This window comes from Mustela putorius, unplaced genomic scaffold (genome assembly GCF_011764305.1).
Source record: "Mustela putorius furo isolate JIRA1106 unplaced genomic scaffold, ASM1176430v1.1 tig00003911_pilon_pilon_pilon, whole genome shotgun sequence".
Lineage (NCBI taxonomy): Eukaryota > Metazoa > Chordata > Mammalia > Carnivora > Mustelidae > Mustela > Mustela putorius.
The window spans coordinates 5,380,771-5,405,847 of NW_025422058.1; the positions used below are offsets into that span (position 1 = coordinate 5,380,771).

General features: G+C 34.5%; 1 long non-coding RNA gene and 1 pseudogene across 1 annotated transcript in view; one reads left to right on the top strand and one right to left on the bottom strand.

The window, feature by feature from the left end:
* LOC101678143 overlaps positions 1–1,070 on the bottom strand; it is a 145,721-nt gene extending 144,651 nt beyond the window's left edge. The window contains exons 1-2 of the long non-coding RNA XR_199395.2: positions 957–1,070; positions 667–787 (exon numbers count right to left, since the gene is read on the bottom strand). This is a non-coding gene — a long non-coding RNA (uncharacterized LOC101678143). The remainder of the gene's footprint in view (positions 1–666; positions 788–956) is intronic.
* A 2-nt stretch (positions 1,071–1,072) lies between these two features.
* Positions 1,073–24,343, top strand: LOC123388826 (annotated as a pseudogene).
* The last annotated feature ends 734 nt before the right edge of the window (positions 24,344–25,077 follow it).

A 25,077-nucleotide genomic window follows, 5' to 3' on the forward strand; every position in this document is an offset into this window, starting at 1 on the left:
GTATCAAATATTTGCAGAATTAATAGTGATCCTACAGAAACTCTTAGACATAATTTAGGAAGAGGGAATACTTCTCAATTTATATTACAGAACCAGAATTACCCGGAAACCAAACCAGTCAAATATATTACAAATACAGACCAATCTCCTTCATGAATGTAGATCCAAAATTATATACAAACTTTTAGCCAGTGGAGTCCAACAATAAAAATAATAAATTATTATCAGATAGGTTTTATCCCCAGAAATACAAGGTATATTTAGCATTCATAAGTCAATTGATACAATTCACGGTATAACAAACTAAAAATGAACAAAAATCAACTTAATAAACAGAAACCCTTTTAACAATATCCAAGAAACATTCCTGACAAAACCCCTCAAACCAGGAAGACAGGAATATTCACCCTATCTTATATAGAGCATTGACTCTTGTTTTTTTTCTCATCATTTTTTCCCTCTGTACAGCTATTTTACATACATATTTAATCATTTATATTTCATATTTTATACTTTAACAAGCTCTGGAAACTTACAGAACCCAGAACCTTTCTAAGAATATTAATAAACCTTGGGAACATTCCCAGGTCTCCAGAACCTTTCTGGGAACAAGATGGAAGGTAGTTTTAAATTAAGTTTGTTTGGGTCGGATCCCGACACACTTACCCATGGTCCTCGGTATGACCAGATCGAAGAATTCAAAAGGGTTCAGCCGCGGGCACCTCGCGGGTCAGTCTCCTCCTCCCATTAGCAGGCAGCCTCAGATCCCATTCCTCCTGGTCAAAAACTTAAAGAAAAAAAAAAAAAGACTAAAAAATGCGTTTTGATGATAGAAACCAATCTTATCTAAGACTTCTGGAAGCGGACAGTCTCCCTTCAGAGACCCGCAGTATGGGGCAGAAGGCAAGAAGCTTTTCTACCACAATAAAGAGCAAAGAAGAGAAAATGGAAAATACTGTAAGGACTAGGGATCCACAGTCCCTTGTTTGGGGTGAGGAGGCCCGGAGCTGACTTGGCGTTGGGCGTTTGCGGATCGGCGGGCTTGGATATCCTGCCGCTGGGGCCCTGCAGGACAGTTGCAGAACTGAGTTCCGGTTTGTTGAGGTGGCACGCGGGCAGCCAGCACGCCAACGCGCTCTTGGGCCTGCAAATTTATATTTCAACGAGTGTGAGGGAAAGGTGTGCCGCTGCCACGGCAGTGGGAGAGAAGTTTGCTGGCTTTCCTGGTCCACGGGTGCCTCTGCTTTACAAGGTAAGAGTGTGGGTATGGCAGTCAGTACGCAGTAAATAGTTGCCAAATGAATATACTGTAATAACAAATGGACAGTCCTCGATTAATGCCATAGGTATTTATGGAGAATATGTTCTCCTTCTGTCTAGACCCTAGAACGTGACCTAGGAAAATAACCTGTTTTCTATGGAGCTGAGATTCTGGTGTGGAAATAAGCCAAACCCACACGAGCAAAGTACATTTGATGGTGGTAATGCTATGTGAGAAGGAAGGTCAAGAGGATCAGTGTTGCTATTTCAAAGAGACTGATCTGGGAGGCATAACCAAAATGTAAATATTTGTAATAAAAACCTAAGAACAGGGAGAAAGCAAGATATTCATGTTTCTGAGGAAAGATACTTCCAGGTTGAATAAACTGTTTCTGTGTGGATGCCTAGCTAGCATGTTCACGGATTAGCAGTGAGGCTGTGTTTATAGACCAGTCAGCGAGGGAGGGAGGGAGAGATCCAGGGCTGTATACAGCATTAAGGGCCACTGTAAATAACTGGGATTTTACTCTGAAGGAAGTAGAAATCCACTGGTCAGTTTTAGGCAGAGATGTGATTTTTGTTTTAGAAGGAGATATCTACCTGCTTTGTTAGCACTGGACCTTTGGGTATGGAAGTAAGAACAAGGGCAGGGAACCATCGGGTTGGTAGCCAGAAGATGCAGTGGATGCAGAAGAAAACAGTTGTTGGGACAAGGAGGGTAACAGAGGCAGTGGCAAAACATGGCCAGATTCTGGTACATTTTTAATGTAAAATCAGTAAGTTTTACTGTGATATTGGATGTGGGATGTGAGGAATTAAAAATAACGTCAAAGTTTTTGGCCTGAGCAATTGAAAGAAGGGTGATATAATTTATTGAGTTTGGGAAGAATAGTGAGGTAAATTAAGAAAGAAAGGATGCATGGATTTTGTTTTTCTCCTTGAGTATGGTTTCATAATTCATAGATAATTTTATGGTGTTCAAAGACATTTTAATTTTCTGATATACCTTTAGAATTAATATACCATCATGCTTAGAAGAGAACTTTTATTTCTAAATCTTCCCTTTTATATGTTTGACTTTTTACAATTCATGTGTTGATATATTCTGTATTGTCACTCCTACACCATGTTTTGTGTGCAAGTTTGGACTTTTGTACTTTCATCATGCTGTCAGAGAGCTGAAATTGCCATTATTGCAGTGTCATCATCTTTCTATGTATAACACTGTTTGTGATTTGTGCAATTAGTTGGATATTTTATTGAATCTTCCCTTATTTTATATAAATTACTGGAAAATGGAAAAGTGAAAGTGCTGATACTAGATATAAAAAGATGTGTCATAAACATAATGCAATTGTGACAAAGATGGAATTCATTAAGGATACTGAATGAAGGAACTCCAGTTTCAGTTCTGTGATCCTTAGGCTTAATCTGATTCTTTCTGTGTGAACTGTGAGGGGGCAAAAAACAGAATTAAAGAACTTGTATGGGTTGCTAGAGAACATTGTCATACTTAAGACCTCCATAAAAGAGCACAATTAATGCAATGTCAATCTGTTGTTCAACTTTAAAAATAATATTTAACTTTCATAGCTATTTTTATAAACATTTGATGTATATAAGGGGAAACTACATATAGTGATGTCTAATCACCCCAGACTAGGCCACTCCGGATGAGGATGTGGCTCCGGGCGAGGCCACTCGACGACGAGGCCGCTCCCCGGAATGACACCGCTCTGGTGAGGCCGGTCCTCTGTGGTGGCGAGGCTGCTGGTGGCTAGGCTGTGCTCCGCGGCGCCGCTGCGCTGCCGAGGGCCAAGGTTCCAGGTGGCGGGGCTGCTGGCGTAGGGGCCGCCGGCAGTGGCTCTTACAGCTCTGACAAGAGCTCCAACAGCTCTCCTTCTTCTCTCTCCCCCCGATGACTCTCTTTCTTCTGCTTTCTTCTTCCTTCTTCTTCCTGGGACAGCTCTCCTTCTGCTCCCAACAGCCTTGCAGACCAATCTTTATGGGGGTGGTTGAGCCCCGCCCACACACAGGTGACCAATTGAATTTCAATTCACCCAAGTGCATATACACGTGCCCCACTGATTGGATGTCTTCATCGGCCTGCCCCGCCCCTACATCCGGGGTTTACAAGTAAGTTCCTCTGGGAGGGGCAGGCCCTTACAATCTTATAATTGATATGTTTATATCTATGATTACGTGATTTTTAATTTCCCTGTTAATATCTAAATATTTCTGTATCTGCTCTAAGTTTATTTTGTAAGTGATACAAAATTGGAAAGAATTTTAGTTTTGTTTGGATGATTTTTTTGTCATTTCATACCATACCTAAAAATAAATTTATAAAGGCTTTAATTTTCAATATAAAAATTAAAAATTAGCATATATAAGAGAAAAGCAGAATAACTAACAGAAACAATTTAAGACAGGTTACATGGGCATGGACTGACTGTATAGGAAAAATTTTCTTTTTTTTAAGTTAAAGGCCAATCATTTGGAAGTTCTACAAAGCAAATAAAGGATACACCAAAAATATAAGGGATTCTTGAAACAGTACAATAAAGGTGAATACTTAGTGTAAAAATGGGCAAAATATGAAAACAAATTTAACAAGATAGAATATGTCTATAAAAATCAAGCTTTAATGTGGAAACAGTCTCCATGACCATTGTCAGTTGAATAGGTAAAGAAAATGTAGTATATACATATAATGGAAGTTTGTTGAGCCTTTAAAGAGATGGAAATTCTGCACTATGGTACACAGGAGGAAACTTGAAGACATTATGCTTAGTGAAATAAGACAAATATTACATGATTCCACTTACATGAAGTATCTAAATCGGTCAAATTCATAGAATCGAGGAGTGGAGTGGTGTTCACCAGGTCTGGAGAAATGGGAAATGGGTTGCTACTAATCAACCAGTATAATGTTTCAGTCAAACAAGATGAATAAACTTTAGAGATCTTTGTACAACCTTGTATCTATAGTCAACAGCAATACTTAATACCCTTAAGAAGATAGATTTGTGTTAAGTGTTCTTTCCACAATAAAATTTAAAAAAAAAAAAATCAAGCTTTACCCTAGTAATCAAACAACAGGAAGATATCATTTAGGAAATGAGATGACCAAAAAAATGCAATGGGCATGAGTCATAATGTTTTATGATGATAAGAGTTTAGGGAAATGTCTCAGTAATAGATCCCAAATATCTGGTTTTAAAATTTAAAGTTTTTCTATGTTTTCATTTTTTTAGCAGTAAGACTATGTTACATATGTCAACAAAAAAAGAATTATGGAAAACTTAAAAGATTTATGAGAAATTTAAGTTTATAAGCAGTTGACAAATTACAGAAAATAGGAGAGAACATAAGTATAAATTGGCACAAAATTTCTAGAGGAACAATGTACTAATACATATCAAGTCCTTCCCTGCCCCCACATCATTTAGCCCTAAAATTGGACATAAAGTAAAAAAGAAAGAGAAAGAGAAATGTTTTATAAGTTTTAGCTAAGGTCATTATAGCACAGTTTATACTACTTAAAAAAGAAATAGTCTATCTAAAAACAATGAATTTAATTATAGTAAGATGATTGTTATAGCCATTTAATAGATTGCAGTATACATTTTAATTATCTTTTAGCTACTTATTTATTATATGTAAAAATTATTTGCTATAATGCTTAAATAAATATCATTTGACACAACAAAATATAAAAGGCCATTTTGTCTTATAAAATAAAATTATAGATATCCAGATATTTTGTATATACCGTATGTTTTATAAAGTATAGATGTTTTGTAGATTGAAACCCCAGAAGCCCTTCTCATTGCCAGATCTCAATCATTATCTTCGAAAAGTAAACACTATTCTACTTTTTAGGCAATTATTTCCCTGTGTATTTTTACTTTTTTCATTATCTGAATATGTATCTTGGAGCACCTGGGTAGCTCAGTTGATTAAGTGTTCGACTCTTTATTTTTGCTCATGTCATGATCTCAGTGTCCTGAGACTGAGCCCATGTTGGGTTCCACAGTGGTGTCTACACTTATGAGTCTCTCCCTCTGCCCTCCCCCCACCCTCCTAACCTTTGAGCACATAGTCTCTCCATCTCTAAAAAAAAAAAAAAACTTCCCTAGACAACATAGTTTAATATTACCCTATTTCTTAAAATTTGGCATGTCATGAAACCTCTTAATTTACAAGTGAATTCTCTACCTCTTTCCCTTGCAGCAAGCCTATCAAGTTGAAAAACACAAGTCTTTTAAATTGCAAATTTCCCATTTTTGGATTTTGTTGAATACATTCATTTTGCAATTTATATGTTCCACTGCCCTGTGTATTTTCTCTAACTTGGAAGAAAGTAGACCTAGGTTAGATTTTTATTTATTTTTTTTTAAATTGTTTTATTTATTTTATTTATTTTTTAAAAATTTATTTGACAGAGAGAGATCACAGGTAGGCAGAGAGGCAGGAAGAGAGAGAGGGGGAAGCAGGCTCCATGCTGAGCAGAGAGCCCAATGTGGGGCTTGATCCCAGGACCCTGAGATCATGACCTGAGCCGAAGGCAGAGGCTTAACCCACTGAGCCACCCAGGTGTCCCTATTTTTTTTATTTTTTAATTTTTTTAGTTTTTGGCAAGATCACACATGAGTTTGGTTATTTCTAGTTTGCCTCTTCTGTTATGCTTAATGCCTATATCCATTAATTCATTGATAATTGAATCTCAACATTTCTTTTTAAGTTATTGCCAGGGGTACTTAATGTTAGTTTTACTTTTCCTCCTCTGTTGACTATTAATAGTCTTTATTTGTTGTATTAATAAAACATTAATACTCTTACTTATCACATGACTTAAAGTATTAATTACATCAGTACTAGGGACGCCTGGGTGGCTCAGTTGGTTAAGCAGCTGCCTTCGGCTCAGGTCATGATCCCAGCGTCCTGGGATCGAGTCCCACATTGGGCTCCTTGCTCCGCAGGGAGCCTGCTTCTCCCTCTGACTCTGCCTTCCACTCTGTCTGCCTGTGCTCACTCTCACTCTCTCTCTCTCTTACAAATAAATAAATAAAATCTTTAAAAAAAAATAATAACATCAGTACTTTATGTGGAAAAAAAGATAAATGTTAATTTTTCTTTTTTATAGATTTCCAGATAATCAATTTGTTCCCTCTCATCTCCTGAAAGTAACTAGATTATTGTCAAATTATCATTAGAAACTCATGTATTTAAGCATATTTGATGGATTTCAAACTTCTAATATAAAATCAGTCCATCTTAAAGCTCAAATCTTTAAGTATAGCCCCTCCTCACATTGAATTCCATCTCCTTCTGATGTGATCCTGGTAGTATTTGCAGTGACAAGTTACTCCAGGTTCACTTTGTGCATTTCCAGCCTCAGGCCTGGAATCAGTCATTTCTCCAAGAAGCCCTCATGTTCTTCAGCAGGAAAAGATCTTTTCAGTTTACAACCTGGATTACAGCAGTATTAATTTTTACCTGATATTTTTCTATATAATTTTGTGGATGCAACTTAGAAGAAAGTAAACATTGGATAGAACAATTAATTGGTCAATAGATGAATCAAACGCTTAATGAGTTCATCCTGATTTCCAGTTTAACTTCAGGCCTGCAGTACTATTCAACCTTTTCTACTTTATATTTCTTTTACCTTCAGAATTCTGTTTTCACGTACAGAGAGGGGTGACAAGATTAGCGTTCAGTAATTACTCATTTGCCTTATTCCAAATCACACCCGCATTGGTGTCCACATAATAATGCAAATACCTCAAAACCTGAAATGATTACCAAACACACTTAAAAGATTTCGAATGTATTATTTTTTGTCCTCAGTTAGTTCTAACTTAACTCTATCTATTTTGTCCTATATATATATGTATGTGTGTGTGTGTATATATATATATATATGCTATATAGAATTGCTATGTATATTATATATAATATATATTATATGCAATATAAATGCTATATATGCAATATAAATGCTGTATATAATTCTTTTCATTAATCTTAGTTCTATATAGATAGCTATATATCCAAGACTTATATGAAAATCTGAAATTTTATAAGTTTTCTGAATCTTTGAAAGCTTGTTTCAGAATAGGTCTTCCAACTTCACAGAGCTCTCACATCTGTTTTTTTTTTTTTTTTCAATTAGTATTTAAAAATAGATTCATCTGGCTCAGTTCTCCTCACCCACTTTAATCTAGACTTTTTCTTTTCTTCGTTTGTGTTGCTTTTGTCATAGTAAGTTTTAATTCAGTAATTTGGTTCTCAGTGCTTTTTTGTTTTTGTTTTTTGTTTTCTTTTGGGGTTTTTTTGTTTGTTTGTTTCCTCTCTCTCGGTGTGGAACTCTGTTCTGGATGGGAGCCATGCTTAATCAGTTTCAAGAATTAAAGAGGGGTTGGGCTGCAGTTGTCCAGTTTCACTGACCAGTTGTGGATTAGACAAAATGCTTGCTACTTTAGCAATTTTCAAATTGGCCCATGGCAACTATACCATCCTCAAATCTCAAGAGCTATGATTGTTACCTATGTACCCACTGTTCTAAAGACAGATAACACAGGGCATACAGCTATCATGTTTCCTCACTGTATTTTGGGTTTGGGAAAATATCTTAAAACATAATTTTGTTGTAAATAAGGTCCATCAATTTTGGTTTATTATTTAATTGTTCTGTCTGTTTTTATAAGGATGTTTGAGGAGATTAAATATCATGCTACTTTCTTATTTTCCCAGAAACCCTTGTTCTTATTTTGAAACCAATATTTCATGTTGGAGGAATATGTCCTTAAATAACTTCCCTCTCCTTTCAGTGTTCCTATTTCAACGGATTAGAAGTCTAATAACTGCATTTTGTGTGTAAAATAGAACAAATTTTGGCAGCACCTGTGCCAACCAATTAAAGTAAAAGCATAAACCAGAGCTGAACACAGTGCACCAGAAATTGTGTTAACATCAGGCAAGTATCTTTTGGCTCTTTCCACAAAAATCTGCACTGTAGATAAATTGCAATAAATGAGACTGACAGTTATTCAGTATTGGTCTGTTTAACTTCATTTGAAGAGCCAAAGCCTAAGATTTTTCTTCAACAACAAAATTAGTAGTAATAGTCAAATCCTTTTTGTTTAATGCAGTTTTGTATCAATTATTTTTTAGTATTACTAAATGTTATTTGAGAAATCAGTCTGCAGTTATCCCTGCTATCCATCCCTTTTGGCTTCACTACTTCTATCCGTGAACTCTGCCTTTGGGAATAGATACATATGGTGCATTTTGCAAAAATTTATCCAATGCTTATAAAGTCATATTTTATTAGACTCTGTGGTTACATTTATTTACTACTGGACTATTGCATCAGAAGAATAAGTCATATATAACCTTGTATAAGCTACGATTTTATGACAACAATTAGTTGGAACAACTATGCTAGGAAAAGGTAGCTCATTTGTAAAGTGGTGGTAAAAGTGTTCTGCTCTTAATCTTCTACTTTGAAAGTTTCAACTGTTAAGCAGTTTAAAAAATTTCAGGAGTACAAAACTATTTCTGTGTACATTAAATAAGCTTTCTAGGAAGTCCTGAAGAGTTTCTTCAGTTTTTACACATGCCTAAAAATGCATCATTGTCTTTTAGATTTGAGTTTTTCAACAAAATGCAGTTGAGAGAATATACTACACAGAATAACACTTGGGTTTTGAGGACTACAGACCCAAGTCTTCACTGTGATTTTGCTATATGCTAGGTGTATGACCTTGAAGAAATACATCATTATGTACCGCAACTTCCTCCTCTAAAAATTGAAACAGTAATAATATTAAATTAATGAGATTATTATGGAAATTAAAGTTTATAATAAATACAAACCAACTTTTACTCTGGTGTATAGTCGTAAAAACTTTGAACATAGAAAGCATCACAAATTTTACATGTCCAAACTATAACACTTTTTTCCACCATCCAACATCCCTACTACAGCTTTTGATATGACTTACTGCCTTTCTTCCTTCAATTCTTTGTTCAAAGATGATAATGAATATTAAATGTTAAGGATATTGTTCATTTACTAATGGTGCCACAGTAGAGTAAACCATTCTTCAGTACTCTGTAGAAGTTTTAAACATGTTTATGTCTGAATAGGTGGATACTAATTACTAAATCTGATTTTTTTTTAAAAGATTAGCAATCAAAAATTGATATATCTGATTTTAGATTAGGGTCTCATTTTATAACAACTTTATTTTCAAAAAGTTCTGGTTTCTTTTATGTAAGCCATGCACTAATTTATAGATTAACATGTTTTATCAACATTAGAAAATAGCTCTTTTATGAAATTTCCTATTACCTTTGGACTAAAATGTTAAATTATTCAGCTTTTTCCAATGAATAAAGTATAAATGTAGAGAAAGATTTTCTTATATTTTATCTATTTCCCATGTTTAATAAAAATAATTGTGGAGTAGTTTATACTTAAGTTAGTGGAATGAATCTTTTTCCTTTAATAAGGATATTTGTCATTTAGATATACATTTTCAAATATAAATTTGAAAACACTGGCTTTTGCTAAGATCTCTTTCATTCATCGTGACAGAGGAACCTAAATCCCATTTGTATTACACACTTTGGCATACTCTAAAAAACGAAAGAAGGTCAATGTGCTTGCAGTATAGAAAGTAAGAGGAGAATAATAGGTAATAAAATGATGTTGGGGTGCCTGTGTGGCTCAGTGGGTTAAGCCTCTGCCTTCGGCTCAGTTAATGATCTCAGGGTCCTGGGATTCAGTCCCGCATCTGGCTCCCTGCTGAGCAGAGAGCTTCCTCCTCTCTCTTTCTGCCTGCCTCTCTGCCTACTCTCTCTCTGTCAAATAAATAAAATCTTAAAAAAAAAAAAAAAGATGTTACTAGTCCACACAGAGTTTCACATACTATTTATATACATATTTTTTGATATGTTAAAGTTTGTATGTGTGCATAAATTTTAATTGCTATAATATAACCAAAAAGATTAGGTTTACTTTTAATATTAGCATTTCCCTACTTTTGTAATTTCTGCAAAGATGTTTAGGCCTATAATCTTCTTAGTTGCAAATTTTTTTATGTTCTAACTTTAATGTTTAAATTTTAGCGCCTAAAGGAAACTTTGCCTTTGTAAACCCACTCCTCCTAGCATTAGCTTTACAAAAGCCTGCGCTTACTAACAGAAGAAAAAATAGAGTGCTTTTAGTGGTAGTGGTAATGGTCAGATTTATTTCTAATTTATTTTTATAAACAATGGGATATTTCTTAAACACTAAGATAGTAAAGTAATATTCAGATATTACATTAAAGTAACTTAAAACATAACTTTAAAATACAATGAAAGGGGGCACCTGGGGTGGCTCAGATGGTTAAGCATCTGCCTTAGGCTCAGGTCATGATCCCAGGGTCCTGGGATCAAGCTCCGCTTTGGCCCTGCATTAGCCCCGCATCAGTTCTGCATCAGCTCCGCATCACCCAGTTTAGACCCCTACTGGGCTCCCTGTTTGGCAGGACGCCTGCTTTCCCTCTCCCACTCCTTCTGCTTGTGTTCCTGCTCTCTGTCGCTCTCTCTGTCACATAAATGTAAAAAATAAATTAAAAAAAAATGCAATGAAAATCTAGTAAGAGGTTATGCAGGTGAGTTATATCACCTAAAGCTATTTTTAAAAGACTATTTAAGAATATTTAAATCTTCATAGGAAAAAAATTAGGATAATTAGAGAGGCTAGTTAAAAGATTATTACAGTAAAAACAACAGAGGATACATGTAATTTTTGACCATGGTCATGACAGAATTCTTATATTTAAAGTATATTTTTGATCTATGATGAAGGTAGGGAAGTGTCAAAACTGACTTCCATCTTTACATCTAGAGAGACTGAATATAGATGGTGCCACTACCCAGGACAGTAAGATCATGAAGTAATAGTGTTGGTGAATTTCTGATATTACATGGAAAACTGTTAAGTGGGCATTTGTACATATAAATTAGGAGCTCAGAAATGTATCCTAGAATGAGAACTATGAATCATGCCTTTCATTCATGGAATGATCATTTTTAAAAGCTGAATGTACAAAGTACAAGACATGGTCGCTGTATTGGTCGCTATTTAGGATACAAGAATATTACGAATTTTTCTCTAAAACATATGTTGTTTTTTTAAAAAGATTTTATTTATTTATTTGACAGACAGAGATCACAAGTAGGGAGAGAGAGAGAGAGGGAAGTGGCTCGCTGCTGAGCTGAGAGCCTGATGCGGGGCTGGATCCCTGGACCCTGAAATCATGACCTGAACTGAAGGCAGAGGCTTTAACTCACTGAGCCACCCAGGCAACCCTCTAAAAAATATGTTAAGAGTTAGGTTTCATTAGCTTTTCTTTGGTTCTCCTGTCATATTGATCTCAACAAAAAGGATATTCTCAGATATTTGAGGGCTTTGAAAAAAATCACATCCATGACTCCTCAGTGAAAATTTAATCAAGATGTAATTTAAGTAACCAGGAGACAGGTTGAAATAAACCCAGATTTGGAAGCCATGGTGTAATAGAACCGACAGGAAAAATGACACCAGTAAAACATGAAGTTAAGAGCAGTAAGGCATGCACATAAATAACTAAAACAAAATGTACAAAGTAGTGTGTCCCCTGTGAAATAATATACAAATAAAGTTCAATTTAGTATAGGAAACTGGAAATTTTTTCCATAACAAAAGATCACAGATGCCTGAGATAGGAGGTGACTGTAGAACTGGGTGTTTCGGGTAATTGGGATTTGAATAGGGAAGGATAGGAGATAAATGATTAGGTGCTTCAAAAACCAGCAAGAGCAGGTACAAGAAGCTGGACAAGATACATAGGCTCCTCCCTGTGAAAGTAGCAGGCATAGCAAGTAGAGCACTGGGTGACTCAGCAGGACAGCTAGTTTAGACCAAACCGAGCGTGGCTTTCAATTTATATGTCATTTCACTGTCCATTAAATGGACAATCATTATTTATAGGTCCAACCCAATAATTTTTAATTATCCTAATAGAAATAAATGAAATCTTGCTTAAGGACTTCTCTTTAGGAGTTCAGTTGTAACTGACATTCAAAATAAATTGTTCATTCTGAGGTAGGATTTCTTAAGCATTAGATCTAATGTTTATGCAATATCTTATAAGAAAAGATACAGACAAGTAGGGAAATTAACAAAGCAAGAAGGAAACAAAACTTTTCAATTTAATTTTTTCAGTATTAAAGATATCATTTAACAATATTATAAGTCATAGACTACCTGTCAATGCTGATTGACTATAAAGAACTATAATTAAAGAGAATTCTTAAAATGCTTCTGTACTTAAAAAATGTGAAAATTTGCCAAAGGAGTTTTACCTTGGTGAACAGAATGTTATTTTAGCAAACAGATTAACTTTATTTTATTTATTTTATTTTTATTTTTTTTAAGATTTTATTTATTATTTGACAGATAGAGATCACAAGTAGGCAGAGAAGCAGGCAGAGAGAGAGGAGGAAGCAGGCTCCCCGCTGAACAGAGAGCCTGATGCAGGGCTCGATCCCAGGACTCTGGGATCATGACCCGAGCTGAAGGCAGAGGCTTTAACCCACTGAGCCACCCAGGTGCCCCCAGATTGGCTATAAAAAGTATTATTCTTCAAAATAAGATTTGATGAGTAAATTACTAGATACAAAGTTGTTCCACATATTTGCAGTATGATGTATTCTGTATATGAATGTGAGACTCTTAGAATACATATAATTTTATAAATCTTTTACTTATTTCAGGTTCATGCTTGCACCGATGTAAATATTAAATTCCTAAATACACAAAACAAGTAATTCAATAAATACTTAAAATAAGAGAAATTTTCTGTTTTTAAATCATAATTGTATAAAAAATAAAAAATTAATAAAAAAATAGCCATATTGTTAGCTTATTTTCCATGAGCCTTCTATTTCCTAATGTAATCAAATACTTCCTATTTGACCTTTTTTCCCCTTTTTTACATGTCTTAGAGTGGTAACACAGACTGTAAATTATTGTAAGCACATAGAAATCTATAGAACATTTAAACAGAACTAAAGAAAATTGGGCAAAACAAAAAAAATAAAGATTGCAGCAAAAATGATGCCTATAAAAAACTGTTTTCATTTCTCTTTCTTGTCTCATCTCTATCTATACTTGGCATATTCTTTTTCCACTTTTGTTGATTGAAACTGAACTCAGATGGCATTTTCTCAATAATCTTTCTTTTCTCTTCTCCCAGAATGTGAGATAAAAGTCAGGTTATATACTTGAAATCTGTCATCAGATAAACCTAATTTGTGTCTAATTCTTGCACTCCTTACTTTGAGAATTTAAAGTTACTATTCTTTCCTAAGGAGACAGAGAGAGATAAATCCCTGTCTGAGGAATTTCTATGAGGATTTAACAAAATTCTATATTTAAAGAGCTTAGAATTATTACATGTTATATAATATTTTCATGTTGTACTGTAATTGCTTCTGCTCTCTTATCCTTATTCTCTGATTTTTCCTTGAATTCATTCTGATGTAATTCTGCATCCAAAACACTGAAAATCAATGACTAACCACCATGACAATAAATCCAATTTTATTTCTTAATTCTCATCAAATCATAGCACTGTTGGGCTGAATCAATTGATCACTGCCTTCCCAGGAGTATATTTTAGTGTTTGACACTCAGGCCCACTCCCCACTGTTGTTTTTCCTCTTCAGTCACCAGCTAGTCCTTCTCAGTCCCATTTGCTGATTGCTCATATCCTCAGTCTCTTAAAGATGGCAAGACCCAAGTCCCGTGGCCTTTCTGCTGCATACTCACTGCCATGATAATCTCATGCAGCCCATATGCTGAAGTCTCTTATATTTGTATCTACTATGAATGCAATATCTGTCTATACAGTAGCTACTTAATGTCTCCATTTAGATATCTAAGAAACATCCAAACTTGATCTCCTTTGCAGTTCCCCCATCCCATCCTGCTCTTGTATCAGTCTTCCACATGTCTCAGTTGATGGCAGCGCTGTCCTATTTGCATAGTCTCAAACCCAGGTGTCTTGTTTCTCTCTTTTTCTCATACTCTCTCATATTCTCTCTCATATACCACATCAAATCCATTCATTGGCTAAATATTAAAATACATAATCTATAGAATTAGACATTTTCTTACCTGTCTAGTCCTCTTTTTCTGTTCCAAGTCTAGATTATAATAATAATAATAATAATAATAAACCCTCCCTCTTTATATTATCTGTTCCTCTAGAGTATGTTTTTAATACAAAGCCTGAATGAGCCTTCATAAAACATACTTAGATCATGTTCATTCTTTTCTCAAAAAATTTGCAATCCCTCCCCATATCATTTAGCACTCACACACAAACACACACAAACAAACTCAGTGTATTTGGAGTTTCCTAAAAATTTCCACAGATTTCTTCCTTATGTCTTTCATGTCCACCAAAGCCAGTGGCTTCCTTTCTGAATGTTGAGCTTGTCAGTTAGACTTTTACTTCAAGATCCTTGCACTTACTCTTCTTTCTGCCCATGATGTTCCTTGTTCACATTTCTGAAGGCTAGCTCCCTCATCAACTTTAGCCCTTCACTCAAATACAATTTCTAAATAAAGAGGTTCCTCATGGCTGCTCTATCTTTTAACTTGCATGCAACACTCCTTATCTTCCTTCTTTGCTTTAGTTTTCCCAATAGCATATATAATTGACTTTACCTGTACTTTGTCTTACATCATTAGAAAGTCATCACTGTGGAAGTGACTACTCCTCTCCCTCGCCAATAGTTAAGTGATAAACCTAAAACCTAATAATCTAGAAAAATAGCTGGTGAATAATTGACCTGTAATAGATATTTGATTAATTTAATTGAGTTGAATTGATTCCTTTCTTTGGCTTTTGTGTTCATCTGCTTGGGCTGCCATTAACAACAACAACAGCAGCAGCTGCAACAATAACAAAAACATAGGCAGGCTAGCTTGATAGAAATCTATGTTCTTTAGAGTGCTGGAGGCTAGAAGTCCACGCTTAAGGTTGGGGCCAATTATGTTTCTGGTGATGACTCTTTCTTGGTTGTTGACAGCCACCTTCTCACTTTGCCCTCAATGGTCTTTCCTTAGTGCATGCATTTGGAGAGAGAGAGAGAGAGAGAGAAGTTCTCTGATGCCTCTTCTTATTAGGACACTAACCTAATAAAGGGCTCAACTTCTAGGACCTCATGTAACCATAATTACTTTTTAGAAGTTCCCATTCCCAAATCAGTCCTTTTGAGGGGAAGGGGGGCCAGGAATTCAGCATATGAATTTTGGGGGAATACACTCAGTATTTCTTACATAACAACTTTCGAATTGAGGTTGTGAACTTTAGATACAGAGTCAATGTTGTCCATGTTTCTATGTGTAATATCCAACCAATAAAAAATATTTATTAGTTTACCTAAAGATAGGTGATATGCATTGTCAAATTTTAAAAATCTACTTAAATGTGTATAGAACATTTACTATTTTATCATAAATGTATAGAGAAATTTCTAAATTAGTCATGTTTCTTTAAAAACCACATGACTTTCCCTGTTTTTTAATATTGTTGTTTTGGAAAGATTTAGAAAGCCTATAACGTGAAAATTGAATTTATACGTGCATTATTACTGAATGAGTTCTACATAATAATTCTAATAGGAATCAGTAGCAAACATAGTATTTTAGTTATATGTGCTGCCGAAGCTATCACAGTAACAAACATCATAAAAATGAGAATGCTTTGATAATGGTAAAAATATTCCCCCAATTTAAGTGCCCTTTCTTACTTGTTTCTTACACAATACTGTTTTTTCCCTGCATCTAAAGTAAAGAATTATCTTTATTCATACAATAAAAAATATTTTAATTTTTTTTTCTTTCTTGCCTCCTGAGGTATATGCCAATTTCATTTTTGGTTTTTATGTTATAAAACAAATCCCCCTGTCTTCCCAAATATGTTGTGGTTTGTTTAAATATAACACTAATAATTCATATGCAATTGTTCTTAAGTGAAATGTTTAATTTAAGAATAACCTGTCTTTCAAGTTCAACAGTGTCTTCAGAAACACCTGATAAACATCAAACAGATTGTTATGAGCTATTTATTTAAATTAAATAATAATTTTCTATTTTTTGTTAAATGTTTATGGATAATTAATGAAATAAAAATGTTTCAAGGAATTCCAGGTAATGCACAATGTTATAGTAGGTTTTGGGGCTCAGTCAGTTCTAGGATTTAGTACCTTCACTTGTAGAATTAGGATTGTATGCTAACATACCAACTACACAGAAAGACTGACTTATAAAAATAGAAATCCTTAATCAACAGAGTGGAATAAAACAAGAAGGAAGAACATAAAAGACACGATTAACTGAAAGAATAAAAAAGGTTCTAAAACTATGCAAGTATGATAGAATAAAAGCTTAGGAACAAAATTAAAAAATGATTTTGACTTAGCCAATTTCTATAGAAAATAACTCAAATATATAGATTCCCACTTTTAGTCTAGAGTCTTTTTTTTTCCTAATTTAGAGCATTCTTAACGTAATACCTCTAAAACAAATTGAGTAATACTCATCCTGTTTGGGAGAGACATCAAAAAATGAGGTTATTAAGTTTCTTTGACAAACATTCCACATATGTCTAATTTATTTTAATTTTGTCAGCAAATATTTTCTTATGCCATGTATCAGAAAGATATTTTTTTTCTCCTGAGGAATATACACTGAATCACCATATTTATATATTTTTCATAAATAATAGCAAAAAACCTTATCTAGGAAAATCATTTTCAAACTCTTTTGGCATGACACATAACTTTGGTCTATTTATTGCTCTTCAAGAATAACATTTAATTTAAACAATTTATTCTGCAATAGTGACAAATCTAAGATTTTCTGTTAGGAAATCACATCCTATTCGCCTCCTGTAGTTTAGCTCAATGAACTCTAAAAATAAAATTTCAAATAATAGTAGATATACATTGAGTTACTCCTAAATAATACTTCAGAACACAACAGGCCTTCTAGTAAATCTGAATGTAGGAATGATTCCCTACAGATACCAGAGACCCACCATAGCCATTGTATTATTAGTTACACCAGGAAGCCTTGTCACAGTGCGTGACTGCTGAACCTGGAAATACTCTGAAATGTCACAGACCAAATATCCATTGCTATATAGAATCTACAGAGACCTATAAAGGTGTTTTAAGTTGGATTGACATTTCTGCTTCCTTAAAAACTTCAGCTTTCAAGAAACTAATGTTATCTGGGTCTATTGTTTCCTTCTTTCTATATTGTATGCATACCATTTCTTGGTAAAACTCTTAAATAGCTATAAATTGTGTTTGATTCAAGGAGTTTATGGATTACATATAAATATAGAAAACTAAATTAGGTATTGAAGAATTTAGAGAAAAAAAATTCACATTTTTCAAGATGTTTAAATATGCACAGATCCTAAGCACTAACAACAAAAATACATTATTTATTTTATAAAATAGGTGTTTAATTTGATAATAATGAAAAAATTCATTATGTTAAACTACAGAAATAGTATTATAAATGTTTAAAAACTTTTCATTTACACATTATCAGAATTGCTAATCAGGTAAAAATGTAAAATTTAATCACATTAAAAAGAAAACTAGAACTGTGCTTTAAACTTTAAAGTATGAATTGGACAATAGAGGCAATAATCTAGATAAGAAATTAAACCAAAGAACTTTCATAATCATTTCCAAATTTTTTATTTTATTTTTTTTATTTTTTATTTTTTATAAACATATATTTTTATCCCCAGGGGTACAGGTCTGTGAATCACCAGGTTTACACACTTCACAGCACTCACCAAAGCACATACCCTCCCCAATGTCCATAATCCCACCCCTTCTCCCAAACCCCATCCCCCCAGCAACCCTCAGTTTGTTTTGTGAGATTAAGAGTCACTTATGGTTTGTCTCCCTCCCAATCCCATCTTGTTTCATTTATTCTTCTCCTACCCACTTAAGCCCCCATGTTGCATCACCAATGAGGAAGTGGTGATGCTTCATTTCCAAATTTTTAAGCATTTTTTTTAAAGTAGATTCCACATGGATCTGGTGTGGAGCCTAACATGGGGTTTGAACGCATGACCCCGAGATCAAGACCTGAGCTGAGATCAAGAGTTGGACACTTAACTGACTTAGCCACGCTGGTACCCCATTTTTAATGACAAATATTTTTGCTTGATTATTGGGATAATTTTTGTGAATTCTCTACTGTGTATAAGCACAGCTTTAAAATCAGTAAGAAAATGGGGCAAAAAAGCTAGTTGTACATTTGGGAAATAATAGTTTATTAAAATCATTGATTTAATGCTTATTTGTGTTTGTAATAATGATGTCTATGTTACTTTAATACTAAACTAATTTTTATTTGGAAAAAAATTGTTTAAGCTCTTCTATCCTGTTAGGCGTTAGTTGAACAGTTAGGCAGTCAGGAATAGGGTCCCCAAAAAGAAAATATGGAGTCAGGACAGCTAAAATAACACTGACCTCCTATTTTGCAGCTTAGGCAGGACCACACTGACTTTCTGCTTTGCAGCCTTTGTAGAAATGACTTCTGCAAAATGTCCTAAAATAAAACAATTAACCACAAGAGCACTAGTCAGTATCACAGGCAAGGGGCAGTTAAGACCTAAGCCCCCAGGTGTCGACAAAAGAATGGATTCGTCAGTATATAGACATTAACCTAATAGGTAGGTAGATAATGTGACCAAAGCCCTAATTGCTTAAGATAGTTCTGCAAAAGAACTCATAAAACCCCTAAACTTAGAAACAATGGCAACCCACTCAGATCCCCCTCCCTCTCTGGGAGCTTTGTACTCTTGCTCAATAAACTTTGCTACACACCACTATTGGTCTGGTCTACCTCTTCATTCTTCAAACTGGTGTGACCAAGAATTGCGAGGACTAAGGGAACACAAAATCTTGTAATACCAATTATATCTAGATAACAATTTCCTTAGTTAGATTTCTAAAAGTGTTTGGAATTTTGTAGATTCTTGTTGTTTTATTGTGTGTCAGAATTTGCACTGTGTTATAAAATGATTTCATGGAGGACCTAGCCTCTGAGGAGATCCCTTTGGAGTAGGTACAGGGAAAATGCTAATACTTGTCCATCATCAGCATTATATTTCAACTGGCATCTGAATGTTGGCTTTCTCATGGGGCATATTGTGGTCCATTTTGAAGCCACCCTCTTAAGATATACATAGTGCACAGTCCATATCCTGACTTGAGAGCAAAACTAGGTTAAAGCAGTAAAAACTTGTATACCCGGGCCTACTTCATTTTCCTCTCTCCTTACCACACTGTTCGTGGTTCCTTCAATAAACCACCAGTCTTCAAAATTCCTCAGAAAGAAAACCGACAGGAAGCTTCAAGTAGATACATAGTCCCAAGCTACCCAGGACAAATGTCAATTTCTTAAGACTATTCCCCTCCCATGGCAGTTCTGGGCTGGATCTAAGAGTTTTTGCCGTTTTGATACATCTAACCCAAAATTATCTATGTCAGCTCTCACTTTGGTAAAAGTCCCTAGTGTTTCTGAGAATGCGCTCCCTTCAGTTACTTTAGTGAGCTATCCCTCAGCACCAACAGGCTCATTTTCTTCCTTTAAGTTCTCCATTTTCTGCCTATATGGTTGGATTGGTGGGAATTAAGGTTGAAACACTAGTTTGGATAACCTCCAAACAAGTAGGTGGAGTCCAGGGTAGGTTCAGGGTAGAATTTTGGCAGCTTCATAATTGTTTTATAATGTTAGTGGACATGTTGTTTATTGTATTCAAAATTGAAAAGAGAAAAAGACTAGTTTTACATATTGTAATATATTTCAGCTAGTCCACTGATATAACTAGAACTTTCCTGTAATACATGAATGAAAGGGGGGTGAGCTGTGAAGAAGAAACACTACAAACATTACAAAAGGGAAATAAAAATCCTTTAATGTGTATAAAGGGTATATTCTGTGAACATATAGCCATAAAGTGGTATGCTAATATTAATATAAAATTGGAGATATATTTTGTGTGATTATGAATAAACACTAAGCTTTGGTGGTCAATATATTAGCTCTGAGTAAAACCTGACTGCCTGTAATCTTTCATGAATATTTCACTTCACTTATTCTTTAGTACACTTGGGGATGTGTATTATTTTTGTCTTCCATTTTCCCTGCCCTCAACCAAGCATATACCTCATATGTGTGCAATGAGGGTTAAATAAAAATTATTACATAACACGGCAGAGTAATTATTAAGAATCTAAAGTGGCAGAATAACCTACTGAGAAATTAACTGTCTAGTTTTGTTTATTTTTTTCTGTGATAGCACAACAAAATGGAAAAATGTTATTCTGTTCCACCCTCCTTTTGTAGCTGGGAGCTCTCTTTTTGTGTCCTTGGATTCTGAGTTTCTTTATTTCCTGAGTAAAGGTGTGGAGAGAGTTTTCTTATGTGTTAATGGGCAATGGAGAGAAGTTTTTGGGCAGAATATAAAAATAATATATATTAAAAAGTAAAATCCCCTATGTTTCCCTCTACCCATTCCAATCTTTTGAGCATACTTAATTCACTTGACTGACAGGGACTGTAGCATCTGTGCACTTTGTCACTTAAAATTCTGTGGTTCTCCAAGGACTCTTGTTTCTCTAGTCTCTCTATGGATGTCTTTCATTAATTATGACAATTCCAAACTTTCTAGACATCACTTATTCCTTCTGGCATGGTCACAGAATTTCAGAAGATATACAAAATTCTAATTCCCTCAGTAGAAACCAAAAGAAACACACACACACACACGCACACACAGACACACACACTAACATCTTTCCCTTTTTTTGTTGTTTTAACAAATCTATGAAAATGTATCTGTGTTTCCAATATGGCAGTTACCAGCCATATATTGCTTTTGAGCACTTAAAATGTGTCCAGTACACTGAAGAACTAAATTCTAACTTTCATATAATTTTAATTAGCTTAAAATTAAATTTAGTTAGTTAATGTAGCTTGTGGATACCACAAGACAGTGGGATTCTATAGGAAAAGTCATTTTATTTTGTGAAGCATTACATGAAGAAACATTTTAGAGGAAGTATACACATTTTCATGGCAGTTACAGACATGTGGAAACTTCTGTTTTGTTTGTGAGAACAAATTAAAAATGGGAAAATGGCAGTTAAAGCTAAAAACTTGTAGTGATTGCTTAGAAAGAAACAATGAGCCACATAATTTTCTGATACAAAGAGGTTAAGGGAAAGTAAAAGATTTCATAATATGTAGATGATTAAGGGTTTTACAATACCAGTCTTTTTAGAGATGTTATAAAATTATGAAAAGAAAACCTCACTCTAACATTTGTGTCTTCATAAAACTGATCACGTGATAGTCAATGTGAGTGACTAAATTATCTTAGAATCTGAAAATTCACATGAAAGTACATGAAATTTTCAATCTTAAATATAAGGCAGTAGGTTTTCTCTTTGAGCTGTCTGTGAAAACCCTGTGTATTCTACAAGTCAGGTAGACAGCAGAAGTCATGGAAAGGGGGATTCTGTTTTTCAGTTAGCACATAATCCGAAGCTGATAATCAGACTTCAATATTTTTATTGAGATTACAGTTTTGTTTTCCTTCAACATTATAAATTTAGCAAAGGATTATTGGAAATAAAGATAAAATCGCAATGTAGCTGTTAAATTGTTCTGCTTTCTTGAAGACTTTCTGAAAATTTATATTAATATGAATACATGTAACATTTTATAATTATGCTAAGATGTGTACAGAAAAATAACCTGTGAAGTTCTCATTGATCTAGTAGGGAGTTTATACTTCTTTAGTAAAGTTACATCTATAATTTTTTTGCTTCACTTCACATTTAAGTAATTACCAATGAGTTTAAGATAGCCAAAAAAGTCAGTGTGTTTTATGTTTAAAATTATAGACATAACTACCTGAAATGAAGATAGCTAATAGCGATATTAAGAACTTTTTTTTGTTTTCTGGAAATTATCCACTAATGTTTATTTATATTAAATATAAGTTAATAAAATTTCTAGTCATGAACTTTGAAAGTTCACTAAAAGATATTGAAGATGAATAACTAAGTATTTTATCATACTTGAATATTTATGTCAGTATTTCATTTGGGAAAATGTTTTCCTGTAGAACAATGTTGTATATTTCACTATATACTATATTTGTCTCCAGAACTAGTTAGCAAGAGTTATGGAGTAAATCCTCTCTGATATAAAATATCAATTACATTTCCCTTATGCACCAGTATCTCCTTTTGTCCTTTGTTTAGATATAGTTGTCACATGCGCATGCATGTGGGTGTATCTGTGTGTTTTCATGAAAGAATAATCCATGTGAAGGCTAGTGAAGGGAATATTATGTTTTCTGTTAATTCAATGACAGTTTCAAAACTAAGCAAAACTAAGACTAACCTGGTGGCTCAGTCATTTAAGTGTCTGATTCTTGATTTAGGCTCAGGTCATGATCTCATAGTTTGTGTGATCAAGCTCTGCATCAGGTTCTACACTCAGTGGGGAGTTTACTTGAAGATTCTCTCCCTCTGCCTGTCAGCCCACTTATACAAGTGTGTCTGTGCATGTTTTTGCTCTCTAAAATAAGTAAATAAATCTTAAAAAGATCTAAGTGCTAATGGAGAAATTAGGGAAAGTATAGACAGAGCCTTTTTTTTTGCATTGTGTATGATATGAATAAAAATTAAATCATTCACTTTCTATTGGGTTTGTCCATCATGACATAATATATTCCAAGAAAGTCATACACAATCCTAACTAAGCCAACTTTCTGAAAAGAATATTATTTATCTCATTTGCTCTCTCGCAAATAATATTTTTGCTGTCACACGTTATTCTTTTAAAGTGTATCTTCAATGATTATTAAGAAGAGAATCATGTAGCACATAATTCTATATCAATTTAACAGTCAGTACTCTCATGCTTCTGTAGATAGTCAAAATAAACAGAACGTCAAGAACAGTTACATCAGCACTGACTCCATTCTTGTCCTAATATACCACATCCTACTCTAGTATCTTTATAAAGATTATTTATTTATTTATTTGACAGAGAGAGAGAGACAGTGAGAGAGGGAACACAAGCAGGGGGAGTGGGAGAAGGAGAAGCAGGCCTCTTGTGGAGCAGGGAGCCAGATAAGGGGCTTGATCCCAGGACCCTAGGATCATGACCTGAGCTGAAGGCAGACACTTAATGACTGAGTCATCTAGGTGCCCCTCTAGTATCATTATAAAGTGTGAAACATGCTTGTGCCGACCCTTTCATGACTTTTAAAACATTTCAATAATTTACAATCTATTCCAACCCCTGCTTAGTACTTTACTTTTATGAGGAAATTGGAATTCTTTTTTACTAGGGACCTGCCAATGTGGGCTGTGTTTGCATCAAAACTGTGAAGAAAGAGGTCCAGGTCATCATTGAGAAGTACTACACATGCCTGGGCAACAACTTACACACCAAGTGTGTGTGTGAGGAGTTTGCTGCTATTCTCAGCAAGAAACTGCAACAAGATAGCCGGCTATGTCACACATTTGAAGTGGATGCAGAAATGCCCCGTGAGAGGTATCTCAATCAATCTGTAGGAGGAGGAGAGAGAAAGGGGAGATAATTATGTTCCAGAGGTCTCAGCCCTGGATCAGAAGATCATTGAAGTAGATCCTAACACTAAGGAAATGTTGAAATTCTTGGGCTTTGTCCAACCTACAGGTCACTCAGCCTACAGTTGGGTTGAGTTTCAAAATGCCATGTGGAACCCCTTGAATCCTTCTATTGTTCTATAATTTCTTCAATAAATCTTGGAAAACAACAGCAGCAGCAGCAACAACAACAAAAGAAATTGCAATAAAGTTCCTTATTCTAAAATCATTTCCACATTTTAGGGGATTTCACTGTACATATTTCATATACATGCACATACTCCAGCTTTCAATTACATAATGGGTAATAATGCTAAATAAATTTACAGATTTCCTTTGATATTCTGTATTCTGATAATCTATTATTATGTATGTTACATAGAAAAATATCATTTTAACAATTTTCTGTGCTGAGGTTGTTTCATAGCAGTGCAGTTGTCATCATTTTTCCTGTTATTTTTATCACATGCATAATTTTTAAAGATACAGTTCCTTATAATGACTTTGAAGAAATTACTGCCTTTAAGAATTCCACTATATTATTAGTAAGTTACTCAATAGGTACTTTTCAGACATCCTCACTAAAATAAGCAATATCATTTCCTCTATCATTTTCCTCCATCCCTTTGTACTTGTTTCATAAGAAAATTTGAGCATGTGAATAAAATATTATAAATAGAATCTATTTTCAAATTAAGAAAGAAACAAACATATGTAAGATGATTTTCTGGGGCACCTGGGTGGTTCACTTGGTTAGGCGACTGCCTTCGTCTCAGGTCATGATCCTGGGGTCCCCACATTGGGCTCCCTGTTCAGTAGGGGATTGAGCCCTGCATTGGGCTCCCTGCTCAGTATGGGAGCCTGCTTTTCCCTCTTCCTCTGCTGTTCTGCCTGCTTGTGCTCTCTTGCTCTCTCTGTCAAATAAATAAGTAAAATCTTTAAAAAGAAAAAGATGATTTTCTAATGATTTCATAGTAAGGTTCTAACTATATTAATAACAATTGTTATAAAGGT